At 37.4% G+C, this 14,942-nt stretch overlaps 1 protein-coding gene across 5 annotated transcripts in view; it reads right to left on the bottom strand.

Moving 5' to 3' along the window:
• The window catches only part of SYT1 (synaptotagmin I), a 547,809-nt gene that overhangs the window by 73,312 nt on the left and 459,555 nt on the right, over nucleotides 1-14,942 (bottom strand). The gene's annotated exons all lie outside the window — the stretch shown is intronic.

Raw genomic sequence — 14,942 nt, 5'->3', positions numbered from 1 at the left:
AATGCCTTTCCTCTTAAGTGTGTTTCCAGAAATGAATGCATTAGTCCAGATTTCTCAGTGTAGAGTGGGGAAGCTCTGTTGACAATCTCATCTTTAAAATGAATAATCTCGGTAATAAGATTGCACTGCTGTTTTACATTTCATATGAAATCATTTTAAAATTTAAATGGCAAGTTAGAGAGGCAATGAATGACAAGAACCACCCATACCAAAGTAATCACACACATAAAAAAAACAGCTCTTTGTTCATTGATCCACCCAAGATGAAAACAAAAATCCCATTCCTATATCTTGCTTATAAGGAAGTATTAAGTTCTAGTAGCTTTAATAACTAGTTCCTTTTATAGCACTAAGGATGGCTGGACTGCTTTACAATAAAAAAAAATTTCAAGTGGCAGTTTATAAGAATCAAAATGTATACTATAACTGTATGTGGGCAAGTTGATTTTAAAAGATACACCCATTTATCAAAATTTTTTTATAAGTTGGCTTGAAGAGAATCTCCTTCTCTTTAGCTCTGGGCTAAATTTACGTAACACCTCAGTTCTATTTTCTTGAGTTCGATTGCAGGAATACTAAAGATACTTTATTAACAATAGAAGCAGCCCTGACTGCAATATATATTTGTGAAGAGTTTTGTTTTTTTTTAAACTTGAGGATTGGTCTGGAATGTACCCACTAATTTCATGTTTATATCTCCCTTAGCATCCTGTGAAGCTCTGACACTTTTATCCCTGGAGTCTGGAATATAGATAGTCTTCAGGCTCATAGCTTTGCAGAAAATGTTTCCTAAGCAATTGGTTTAACCTCAGGTCAGACTGGCTGGTTATTTGAGAGGGGCCCTGTTCAACATTACTGATGTGGGGAAATTTAGGATTAGTTAAGTAACAAATCAAAGTGGCACGGAGGAATCATCTCTGCTGTAGGACTAATACACAACAATATTTCACATTTCTTACCTAGTTTCTTCGTAAGTGTTTTCACTGAGCTGCTTTTCCTGTTGGCAAGTGGAGCAGTCCATCTGATTTAAGATGAAGGCTAGAGAGTAGATGCATAATCCAGCCAGAGAATTTTCATTTTATAAAAAACTGGCTAGGCTGGGTACAGCCTGGGAGTATGTTTGATATAGAAAAGGAAATCAGCTGGAGGAAAAGAAGCTGAAGAGAGTCAAAGTTCTGCAAGGACGTGAGAGTTTACATGGGTACTTCTCTCATGTTGGTGTCGTTATTTGTAAAGATTTTAAAATTTGTAGAGCTAAATGAAAGTTGGAATTTTAACCACTCAATTATGCACTTGCAGCAGGCAATGAATGCTGACTCATGTTGTATCCGATTAGGTATTCATCTGCTGGGCCATCATTTGGAAGACAAACGGTGGTTGCTTTGGAATCAGGCCCTGTCACTTCTAGTTAAATGAACGTAGCAACAGTACCTTCCATTTCCTGGTGTTGCATATTAGAGAGAGGGAAGTTTGTCTAGCAACCAGGCAACAACTTGATAATTAGGATGAGAGAGGCTCAATTCCTCTTTATTCCTTATTGTTGGCCCAATTAACTGCTTTTGTCTTAAGCTGGTTATAATAAAAAAAAAAAAGAAAAACAAAAAACAAACAAAAAAAAACACAACCAAAAAAAAAAAAACACTTGGAAGAGAAATCTGGTATCTTAGAAAGTTCAAATAAATAACTTAAAAAGTCGAGGGTGGTAGAAATATAGTAATGGTCTTATTTTTCATAAAATATACTGAGTTTTGTGACCAAATAGTAACAGAGGAGGGAACAGAATTTGCTGGTGAACCTTAGCATGTTCTCCTAGGACAGGTTAATCTAAGCAGATGACTGCTGTCCAAATAATGGAATTGCATTCTTTAAGCACACGCATACACATGTGTAATATTTATGTGAGCCATGTAGGAATGTATTTTCTAAGAACAAAGATATGCTGAGAAAAATAGAGTTGACCAAGAGCTGTCCCTTGCTTAGAAACAACCAACATTTATACAGTGCTTTTAATCTTAGGGTTTCCATCTGACATTACAGTTAAGTCCTCACTTAATGTCCAAGATGGGTTCTGTGACTTTAAGTGAAACAAAGTATAATGACACCAATTTTGCTATAGGCTAATTGTTATAAACCAGTTAAGTTCCCACAGAGTCTCATCGATGTTACAATGGCAATGATGTTATTTGAGGACCTGCTATACTTCATTTGCTAACCCAACAACCATGCTGTCATTAACATCCCAATTATATAGATCAACAGACTGAGGATCCGAAAGGTTAAAGGCTTCAGATCCAGGTTTTCCAATGCCAGTGGCTGTTTCTTTTCGGATGCATCCCGCTGTCTCTCAGGAGAGGGTCTGTTGATGGCCCAGTGGGGACTCCCGTGGAGGCCATGGAGGCGAGGACAAATGCTGGCATTTTCAGATAGGTATTTATTATTAGGCTTTGCCCTGTAATAACTGTGAATGACGCCTTAGGCATGCCTTTCGGCAAGGTCAGGGCACATATAAAGCATTTCTATGAAGTTAAATTCTTGTTGAGAGGCTTTTTAAGGTTTTTATATTTTAATGAAGTTATTAAAATGAAAGTTCAGACTTACATAATTCATAAGCATTCATAAGGCCTCTTCTAAAATCTCTGCCACTAAATTGTTTTAAAATGTTTTCAGTGAAATTCTTATATAATACATGAACATATCTTTCAGTTAAGATGAAAATAGATTTCCAATTATATGGGGAACCGAAGCATCACTGGAATATAGCTCTTTAGGCTAGCTTCATTTTTTGATGTTTTCACTGCATGTGAAGAAGGTACTGTGGAGCTCAAAAGTATTTTTTAGATGTACACCTTCAATTGACAACTTTTAGTATAAGCAGCTTTCAAATGTTTAAGCAGTTTTGTAAATTCTCTCAAACATGTTGGTTTTACTTTTGCAAAGGTAGATATTTTTACACTGACTGTCACAGGTATCTGCAACTTGCTATCAAAACAGTGCTGCTGGATTGAGTGTTTTAATGGATTCAAACTCCTGCAAATATAGCTGATGAAAAGCTACAAGCTAATGACCGGATCTTTCTTTCTTTCTTTCTTTTGGACTCTTTGCAATCAATTGCAGTTGTCTTTTTAAAGCAACACATTTTTTTTTAGGTTTTGAACTTAGGGTAATTGCATCTTACTTTAAAATCCTTCTTATTTAGAGGCATGATGAGACTGTATAAATGTAAGATTTTACCATCAACAGGAGCCAATAGTAGAAGCAGCAGCAAGAAAATTTCAGGAACATTAAAAATAAATGGAGACTTCCCCCCATTGGTTTTCTTTCTCTTATTGATATGGAGGAACTCTTTGTATTATAGGGACATTACTGCCTTATCTGCTTTCTTCCAATCTGTTGCTTGTCTTTTAACTACATTTGTAACATTTATTATTAATTTGGGAGAAACTAACATCTTTACTATATTGTATTCCTATCCAGGAGCGCATTCTTCTATTTATTCAGGTATTGCTTTAAGTCCTCTGGTAAATTAGTTTTCCTCAGAGAATTACATATTTCTAAGGGACTTATGAAATATATTATGATACACCCAAACAAAGGGATGCTATGCAGTGAGTATAAAAGTAATGACACATCTATATGTACTGGCCTGGAAGGGTCTTTATTTATATTGCTAGGTGAAAAAGTCTCACAGAATAATGCATTTGATATGATCCCATTTGTATAAAGTGCATACACACACACACACACACACACACACACACACACACACACACACACATATGTATATGTGTTTAATTTATATAAAGCAGAAAAGAAAATCTGGATATGAAACTTCGAATTGTTTCCTTGAGACAATTAATACTTCTGAATGGGAAAGGGTTAGAGGGACTAGTTTGGGGACTTAATTTTTTTTCCTTACATATTAAAATAAGTGATGGGATTATAGGTTATTTTAACTTTATTTCTTAAGCTTTTCTAAAATTTAAAACTAAAAACTGGGGAAATTTTGTAAAAGCATTTATTTCCTTAATTAGGATATGAAAGACCATCACATGCCCAAATGGCAGCTGTTAGATCAGTGGATAACTGTGCAGTCTCACAGCTCCATACAGATTAGTTCTATATGTATTAGTTCTGCAAGCATACTATCTCTAAATATGCATTCACCAATTTTTGGTTCATGGGGGACTATCATATTGTTGACTGAAATTAGACATTTGAAAGCTATGAATTTCTTATCAACCTATGTTGCTTTCATTTTGGGTAAAAGCAGTTTGTGTTTCTGATAATATAAAAAATGTGCTTCTTTCATATTTTTAAGCAAAAAAAGTTAACTTTCTACATAAACATTTAAAAATCATTTTTTTTGTAGGAAAAAATATATAGGAAGTCTCCTGGTTTCCCAGGGATCATGGCAATGATGAATAGCAAAAGTTAGGTCATTAGTAATTCAGAAAGGCAACCCGCTACAGTGGCTTCTAGACTTCCTTTCATAGGGAGTTGGTTTATAAAGCAGTGAGCAGATAGGATGCTGCATCATGGTCCTATCTGTTCATGCTGGGCAGAAGATGCGGCCAGGGGACCATTTTTATCTTTACTTTTTCACTGAAAAATGTCTTCATGGCTGTCATTGAGAAAAAAACCATAGTAATGTTATTTCTGGGTCACTCCCTTCCTCTATCTCTAGAGATAGTCTGGATATTTTGTTTTGTTTTTTTTAATTTTATTTTATTATTAAAGGGAATGAAGAGGAATAAAGGAAGGAAGAAAAATCTGAAAATGACAGCTAAATAATCAATTGACTTAAAGAATTACATTTGTTATTCTGATTTAACTTTTTTCATAGGGCTGCTGTTTCTGCTATAATAAGGCTACTATATAATGAGCAGGTGGCAAAACTATGGAGCAGAGAGAAAAAGAGTGGCATGTTTATAACAGATATTAGAAATAAGGGATTAAGGGACCAAAAACAACCCAAATATCCTTTTGAAAGTGTAGGTAACTATAATAAAGTACAATTTTTTAAAAAGATCATCTTTGATGTTTCCATTTCTCTGAGCATCTTTGCAGTGTTTGAGACTCAATAGTAGTTCCATTGTTGTCACCTGTGGTCAGCCTAACAGGAATCTTGTAGCTTCATAAAAGGAAGAGAAAGATGGCATACACATTTGCTATGTATTTTTAAAAGTTTTATTAGAAAAACTCTTTATCAAATATGGATAATATCCCTTAAAAAGCCAACCAATTTTGTTTTAAAAAACAAGACTATTTGGGGGCTTTGATTCTGCCAACACAACAGCCTCTTAGACAATCTGACTCCCCCTGTTCCTTTCCTTGTACTGAGGGGAGAGCAGAGGATGGAATGCAACTCCAGGATGGGAATGCAGCTGTTCTGGGTTGGATTGTGAGAGAGGCAGCTGTGGGGTCTGTTTCTGATAGTTGCCCATGGAAAGGCATGGGGTCCTACAGTAAAACACACAGTAAAAGTTTAGAGAGATGTTCCCTTTTAAGCCCATTACTCCAAACCCATACATTTATCTCTACCTGCTCTATCTTTTAGAGTAACAAGTTTTTACTTAACCCAACTGAAAAATAGTGAAGGAAATTTGGCAGAGAATTTTTGAGTAGCAAGGTGCCTTTGAGGTCACGCTGAGTAACTCTCCCTTTTATCTATGCTCTTTCAAAAATCAAAGTTGCTTCCTAATTCTAGTATTGTGGGATGTGATAAACAGTCAGGTATTACTCTAGCTCTACCTTTCATGATTTTCAGACTTTAATCATCTCTGTGCTCAGCTTTCCTCTTTCCAGACCACAAAATACTAATCCTAGCCTGTCCTCACACACTGCAACTTCCCTCCTATTTTATTTATTTATTTTATTTTTATTTTTGTGTTAATCCTCACCTGAGGATATTTTCCCATTGATATTTAGAGAGAATAGAACGGAGGGGGAGAGAGACACAGAGAGAGAAACATCGATGTGAGAGAGACACGATTGGTTGCCTCCCCCATGGGCCCAACTAGGGCCAGGAATCGAGCCTGAAACCAAGGTATGTGCTCTTGACTGGAATCGAACTCAGGACCCTTCAGTCTGCAGGCTGATGCTCTATCCACTGAGCCAAACCGGCTAGGACTTCACCCTGTTTTAGTTGCCCTCCTCTGGTCATCTAATACCACTATATCTTTCTTAAGGTGCTTGACCACACCAAGGATGGGCCTTAGTGTAAGATAAAAGTAGGGTATTTTTTTCCTCTTGTATGTATTTATAAAATCTTTGACAACACCAGCATCTTTGGTTTTAGCAGTGCACTTTGTTAAATGTCCTCAGTGGATGGTTCTGTGTGACCTTTTTCTTGGTTTATAATTGACCCTATTATTTTATACTTCATTTTTTTTCTCTTTACTGTATTGTTTCCAAGCTTGCCCATACTGGAGCTCATCTACCACATTTTGGCTGACTCAGCCTAGCAAGACTTTATCCACTAAAGTTGAAATTTCAGTAGCTGAAAGCATTTGTCAACTTCAAAATTGGGAATTTTATGGTGACTAGTAAAAATGCCTTAGCACAGACCTCTTTGGCATCCTACTTCTTCATCTGTAGATTTGTCTTGTTAACATTTTCCAGCTGAGCTCTATTTTCCTGGTAAGTTGTCTATTGTAATTTCAATTTCTTTTCTTTTAAATATATTTTTTTATTGATTTCAGAGAGGAAGAAAGAGGGAGAGCGAGATAGAAACATCACTGATGAGAAAGAATCATTGATCAGCTGCCTCCTGCATGCCCCTCACTGGGGATCGAGCCCACAACCTGGGCATGTGCCCTTGACTGGAATTGAACCCGGGACCCTTCAGTCCACAGGCCAATGCTCTACCCACTGAGCCAAAATCGGCTAGGGTGCAATTCCAATTTCTTCAATTTAATATTTCAATATCTAATTTTGACCCACAGAGTCCCATAGTACTTTAGAGTGATAGTAAGGTTTTGTATTATTACATCTACTGCCCACCCCACCCTCAACCCCACAATGTGATACACTGTGTTCCAGAGTCAGCCCTTAATTAAATTTGTAGTAGATAACATTTTTCTCTGGTTCTTTCTCTACCACCTAGTAGGCACTCAAATCCCTTAGACTAGGACTTTCTTACAAAATGTCTGGCAACATCCCTTGATAAAGGTGAAGGGATGTTGCCAGAACATCTCATCATCTTTAGTGTACAAAGACTTAATCACTAAAATAACATACCAATCTGTACACAAGGGGGAAACTGAGGTGCTCCTTTCAGCTTAGAAATCTAATAAATAATTTGATGTTTGATCTTATGGACTCATTGATCCTGTTTTTGCTGTATAGCCAAACACTAATTAAACAATCAACAAGCTAATTTATATTAGTGGCTTCATGATGGAATTTTAGTTTGGGTACTAAGGAAATTTGGAATAGGGGAGAATTTTTGGCCATCTCTCAAACTGTAACATGTAGTTAGTCATCTGCACTCCAGGTTGAACCTGCTGAGAAAGGATAAGGACTTGGAAGTCATATGCTTTATTCATGGAGTTTGAATTCGGACTGGCTTGACATTCTAAATCAGCACATACTAAGTCTGTGACCTTGGGAAAGTTATTTACCTCTTGTGCTTTAGTTCCATCAATAAAATAGCATTAAAAATAGCATCTGCCTCATAGGGGTGTAATAGGGATTAAATCTTTTAACATATAGGAAGCATTTAGAAGGGTGTTCTGGTGCACGCTGTGCTATGCATGTGTCCGCTGTGACTTTTACCTGCATACCTGCATACCTGCATACCTGCACACCCAAGGATGGCACAGTGCCTAGCTCAGTGTGTATTCAAATGGTGTTTGCTGAATGACTGGACCTGTACCTGCCAGCTAATGGACTTATTTAGGAGTTTTTGTGCTAACTGTTCTAACTAGTACATTTCAGCCTAGCACTCATTTCTCTTGATTTCAAATATAGCTCAGATCTCACAGCTTCTCTTTTCATTTTCTTAAAACCACCATTAGTCCTTCGGGCATAGCATTCTATCCATTCTGTGGTAACAATGCCTGGGGCTCAACTTGCATAGGGCTTGGCTATAAACCTTCTTAATAACTCTGTTTCTAGGAGAATCCAGTGTAAAGATTTGTCATTTCTTTTTTAGATCAATTTATTCACATTTTAGGGATTTAGACTATTTTATCAGTATTGTAACTAAACGCTTTGAAGTGTCACAGAATTTTATATTCTAACATTCAAGCCTAAAATCATGAGGAAGCCTTCTGACATCACAGCCAACTTATTATGCATATTCCTGTCCTGTTAGTTCAATAAGATGCCAGTTTATTTGCATATTATTGCTTGACCCTGATATCACGGGCCAATTAATTTGCATATCCATAACTAATTGGCTCTTATAAGTTTTTTTGCCATTTTATTTATTGGCCCGGCTCCCAGACTAGTGGCTTTTAACTCAAATCAATTGAATTTGGAGTGGTTTTCTTTGTCATGCTTTCAGCACCAGTGGAAGGACAGATAAGGGTGGTTGGTGGTCAGGAATGTATAAAGGAACTGTTATTGCTTTTATCTTCTCTTTAAAAAATTCTACCCTATTCCAAAGTTCCTTTGTACCCAAACTAAAATTCCATCATGAAGCCACTAATATAAATTAGCTTGTTGATTGTTTAATTAGTGTTTGGCTATACAGCAAAGACAGGATCAATGAGTCCATAAGATCAAACATAAAATTATTTATTAAATTTCTAGGCTGAAAGGAGCATCTCAGTTTCCCCCTTGTGTACAGATTTGTATGTTATTTTAGTGATTAAGTCTTTGTACACTAAAGATGATGAGATGTTCTGGCAACATCCCTTCACCTTTATCAAGGGATGTTGCCAGAACATTTTGGAAAAAAGTGGAATTGACTGAAGAAAAAAAAAAAGATAATAGTTTACATATGCGGAAAAGGTGATTTCAGGAAAGAAGATACTGGGTTAATGAAAAAAATAGAATTTGTTATTTAAGAAAATTCCAGTATATAAGGCAAAGAATGTATTCTACATCACTGACCAAAAAAATTCTAACTTGGCATTTGGCTGACATGGACTTCAGCTAAAATTATGAGGTAGCATTTGAGCCTCTAAAGCAGAGGTTCTCAACCTGTGGGTCGCGACCCCTTTGGCAGTCGAACGACCCTTTCACAGGGGTCGCCTAAGACCATCCTGCATATCAGATTTTTACATTACGATTCATAACAGTAGCAACATTACAGTTATGAAGTAGCAACGAAAATAATTTTATGGTTGGGTCACAACATGAGGAACTGTATTTAAAGGGCCAGAAGGTTGAGAACCACTGCAAGGGTAGTTGTTTTTTATTTCTAAAATAAGATATAATTGACATATAGCATTGTGTAAATTTAAGATATAAAATACGATTTGATAAATTTATATGTTGTGATATGATTACCACTGTAACTTCAGATATCACTATATGCTCTATAAAACATAGTTTTTAAACTTAAGATGCATAAGAATAACTTGGGGATTTAAAAAACATAATATCTAGGTTCCCACCCGGAGATACTCAGTATAGCTTAGTGTGAGGTAGTCCCTGAAATCTTAAATTTTAACATGGTCCCTGGGTGACTCTAATGTAGGTGGAATATCACATCTTGATAAATAATGCCTGAAAGAATGTTCTGTCTCTGCTAATTTATAGTTTCTATATGGAATCTAGTGGTTCCCTAAGGTTGACTGTATGTTCTTTCTTAGATGCCTCCACATATTGAAATTGACTGTCTTTCCCAAGTTTTGTTTCTAGGATAGTAGATACAAGAAAATAAACAATTTTTAAAAATTGCATCTCATAGAAAAGAGAGAGCATGTGTGCATGTGTGTGTGTGGGGGTGGGGTGGGGTAGTGGGTAAGGTCAATCTTACTGATGTCGGTCTCAGCAGCCAGTCCACACACTGGCAGTCTGGCAGATTCAGATAGTGGCTCCTTTACTACAGTGAATCCCCTTTATTCTTTATGCATTATCTTCCTTAAGTAGTTGCTGCCATTTCTGAATTTCTTTGCTCTCCTTTTTGGAGACTTAGCTGGGGGACCTACAACCCTACCCTTTGCTTTCTATAGTACAGTTTCCACAGAGATAAGACAGGACTGGGGATGGCGAAGAAGAAGCCTGGTGGTGGGAATTGGGGAGGGAAGTGAAAGGGAGAAAGAGATGATGAGGAAGAACACAACCACATTTTCCCAACCAGCCCTGGGGCCATTCCTGAACTGATCACACTTCATAGCCTCCTTTACAGCTCCGTGATGTTCAGGAGACTGCTGGAATAGATGCATGCACTTTCTGTTTATTTTGTGTGTCTTCCCAGCACCCTTTTATCACCATGCTTGACATGATTTTGTTGTTTTCTTTGTAATTTAGGCAGCAGGGCTACAACATTGTTACCCCTGTTGATTTGCTGTGGTTCCCAGCAGTACAAAAACTTAGAGACATCTCAAAAGGACTCCGTGTGAGCTTCAGGGAAAGGAGGAAAGGACTGGTTTAGGAGACTGCATTCTGTTGCATACTGGGTCATACAAGAAGAAAAGGCTGCCAGAAGCCACAAGTGAAGTCCTTCTGTGATTCTGGGAGTATTTATAGGGGTTAATACATATGGAAATTTCCACAGTCATCAAGAAACCCTTTAAAGCCTCCATTTCTAGCCTTATTAACACCAAGGATCTTGGTGTTTCAGCTCCAAGCAGAGAGGTACCTCTGCTATGTTAGAGTTGGCGGATCCCTATTGTCCCACCTGGAAGGTGATGGGTGTGGGGAAGGCTGAATGGTGTATTGGAAAGAATTCTGCATTGGAAATCGGAGGGCCTGGGCTTCAGTCATAGCTATAGCAACTACAAATCAGGTGACTTTGACTGTTAATACTAGGGACAAAAGCGATAGCCAGTATTGATCCCCTCCTATGTGCCAGCTATGGAGGAAGATGATTTATGTACATTATTTAATGTCTCTAAATTTCAATTTTCTGAGGCTATCACCTTCAGAAACTGCCTCAGAGGTCTCTAATGAGAACTGAATGAAAATACCAAGTTAGAAAAGGATTTCTAAATTGTAAAGAAGGGTTGGAATTTACAGGGTTTGCTATATGGGTATATGATTGAGGCAAAATCTTTGTGTCTTGCATTTTGAATTGACACAATAGGCAGGAGATAAACAGGCTCTGTTGGAGGGTAGTAATAAAAATTATTTTAAAAATGCATTCCATTTCTATTTTTTTTCAGTTTTGTTTGTTGTTTCATTCCATGCCTTGTCTTAATTCACTGTTGGGTCTATGCAAAGCATGGTCTACTGAGAGCATTTTGCCTGAATTGATCAGGCAATCCTGATCAAACAAACTGATGAACTTTCCTTTTCCATTTTTGAATCAAGCAATTGGTTAAACTGTCCATTAGTTGCGTTCACATTTTGCATATTTAACCCAAGATTTGATAAAGTTCCTAATAGAAAAAATTAGTGATATTTATTGAGCATTTAGGTGTGACAGACCCAGTGCTTTTATTGATTTATCACAAGGACCGTATAAACCAGGTTCTCTTATTACTTCCACTTTATCGATAATGCACCTGAGGCTTAGAAAGCTTAAATAACTTGTCCAAAGTCAAGTTGCTAGTAGTGACAGAGTGGGATTTAAACCTTGGCAAAACATCCAACTTCGGTTCCAATTAACCAGCCATTTCCAGCAAATGTAATTTGGCATTTGGATTACCTGGAATGATCTCATTATATAATTTGGGTCTCATAGGACATACATAGGTCAACTTACTTTGGCACAGACCATCCAAGTGCTTAAAGTTAGTTTAATGGTAAGTAGGTTAAACAAATTTGAAATGCAAGACTTGTTTTTTCAGGCCACAGCTCCTTTGTAAATAATTCATTATTCACTCAACAGCTATGCTCAGTGCTAGCAGTCAGTGAGGGCATCGTGGGAGATATAAATACAGAACACATTCTAGGGAGAGAGAAGCGTGATGCTGGAAGGGTGTAAACAAACTGCCATTGGCATTTGAAAAGAGAAAGGTTTGTTCTATTGCAATGAATCAGAAAAGGCTTCGTGGAGTCCCTCTACCTAAAATGTTTTCTCTCCCAGACACCCTGTGGCTCACTCCCTCATCTCTCTCCAGGCAGCTTTCTCTGACTACCCATGTACAGCCACACCCCAGCATTCCTTCTCCTGCTTCCTCCTTTGCTTTCTCAGTGGCATTTTTCCCCTCTTGGCATACTATGTGTTTTTCTTATTTATTGGCTTCCTGTCCATCTCCCCACATTAAAACATAAGCTTCACGAGGGTAGTTTTTTTTGGGCTGTTTTGTCCAATGATGCACATCTAGTTTCAGAAATACCTAACACAAGTGGATAAAAAATGCTGTGGTACATTTACACAATGGAATACTATGCAGCTGTAAAAAGGAAGAAACTCTTTGCAGCAGCATGGATGGACCTGGAGAGTATTATGCTAAGTGAAATAAGCCAGTCAGAGACAAATATCACATGATATTACTTATATGTGAAATATAATGAACAAAATAAACTGATGAACATAACAGGTCTAGAGGCCTGGATACATGGAACAGACTGACAGATGGCAGAGGACAGAGAGGTGGGGGAACAGGAAGAGATTGACCAAAGAACATATATGCTTATATGCATAACCCATGGGCACAGACAATAATGTGGTAAAAGCCTGGGATGGGGCTGAGGCTGGTTGGAGGGGGAAAGGGGGCTCTATGGGGGATATCTGTAACACTGGCAACAATTTAAAAAATGAAAGAAATACCTAACATAAGGTAGGGACACAGTACATGTTTGTTGAATGACTGGAGAAAAGAAGACTTAAGCTGAGCCTGAAGAATGGATAGATTTTAGCTAGGTATTGGTGAAGGGAAGAGAATTCCAGGTAAAGAAAATGACTTAAGTAAAGAATGGAGGCAGCCTTGAGGGGTATAAGATGAACTGGAAGGCAGACTAGGGGGGTACTAGGCATAGAGGATGATATTGTTGGCATAGGAGTTTGGAACAGAACCTGTGAGAGAGGATACACAATACCATGTGATAGGATCTGGCTATTGAACCAAAGGAAAGCTAAAGGTCAAAGGTGTCTAAAGTCATACCTCAGGATATTAGGTAGTGATTTGGTAGCAAATTGTTCTTGTAATTAAAAATTTCTCTGAATTTTTTTACATATAGACACACCAAATCCTCTTATTTTTTAAGGTTTGAATACATCACACTATAATTACGAAGCTTAAATGATCACATCTTTGTCATTGGAAACCACTTCAAGTTGGTTCCTCACTAGTCTTTGATAGCTCCCTTGCTTTTTGGTAGATGGGATGGTGTAGGCCAGTGGTGGGCAAACTGCGGCTTGCGAGCCACATGCGGCTCTTTGGCCCCTTGAGTGTGGCTCTTCCATAAAATACCACGTGCGGGCGCGCATGTACAGTGCGATTGAAACTTCGTGGCCCATGCGCAGAAGCCGGTATTTTGTGAAAGAGCCACACTCAAGGGGCCAAAGAGCCGCATGTGGCTCGTGAGCCGCAGTTTGCCGACCACTGGCTAGGCTTGTCTTGAACACTTTGTGTCACACCTGGAATCTCCCATTTCTCTAATATGCCCCAGGTTCTTTTCATGAGAAATTATACTTTCAAACCATAGCTTGTGCTAGGGATGCTCTTGGCTACTTAGCCTGTTTCTAGGCCTTTTCAATGGACAGAGCTAGGGGAGGTATGTGTGTATAGACACATAGATACATATATTTTGCAACTTAGGTACATTAAGTACTCTTTACATTTTTAGAGGAAACTGCTCATAGCTTTAAATATGCTCAGCTATGCTATTAGGCAATGAAAGCAGTAAGTTATTAAATGAGGTCTTAGTGACATGAAAGAATTAGTGCAGCTTCCTCAGGCGACTTACTTATAAAGAGGCACCAGGAGAATTTCATTAACAAATTAGTGGTGCAGTAAGTAGAAACTCAGCTCTAGCATTTTTTTTTTTTTTTTAGCTGTTATACTTTAGAACAGCAATTTTCAACCTTTTTCATCTCATGGCACATGTAAACTAATTACTAGTAATTACATTTTCTTTTTTGCCAATCTTACAAAAAATAGGTATGATTTTAATTCATTCACACTGGACAGCTGCTGTTGTGTTGGCTGTTGTCATTTTTTATCTGACAATCTAAAGGAAAAGAGGTCAGTGTCCCTGACTCAGGTATAGCAGTTGAATATCACTGCTTTAGAATATGAAATCACCAGGCTGCATTAGGGTGACCTTTTGAAGTTTGCAAATTTTTTATTGGAGAAAGCACTGAATAACCAGTAATGCTAGTTCTGGTGTCACAGCCACAAGCAATGACAACTGTAGTCTATTTATGATGACCTTGTGGCATATCAAGAAAATTTCTCACACTGTAATAATTCACTGGAAAATTAAATATAATTGATTTAATCACACAGAAAATAAAAAAAAGTACATTCAACTGTGGAAATGACAAGTCCTTGACTTGACTTTGCTTTTGAGCAAGAGTGTACTACTTTACTCACCATTTTTAAAAAAAAATTAAGGTTGGGTTTTATAGAACTTTAAATCCCAAAGTCTTTCCCATCTCCAATATAAGCTACAGGAAATAAATGCATTACCATGGGGATTCACCCTCAAACAGACTTTATTGTTCACATATTTTGAAATGAAGAAACTTTAATAAAACAGTATCTTTAAAAACTGTGCTAGGCTATGAAACACCTAATAAGTCTCAGATAAAATACTATTTTTCATATGATGAGTGAATTTTGAACCAAAAAAAGTACCCCCTCCAAACTAAACAAAATTATAGTTGGTCATAGGCATTGCCTTTTATTTTTAAAAATCATATATAATATAATTTT

The sequence above is a fragment of the Myotis brandtii genome, unplaced genomic scaffold, assembly GCF_000412655.1.
Source record: "Myotis brandtii unplaced genomic scaffold, ASM41265v1 scaffold82, whole genome shotgun sequence".
NCBI classification, from domain to species: Eukaryota; Metazoa; Chordata; class Mammalia; order Chiroptera; family Vespertilionidae; genus Myotis; species Myotis brandtii.
Note: the sequence above shows the minus strand (reverse complement) of the source record. Positions and strands in the feature narration are given on the sequence as shown.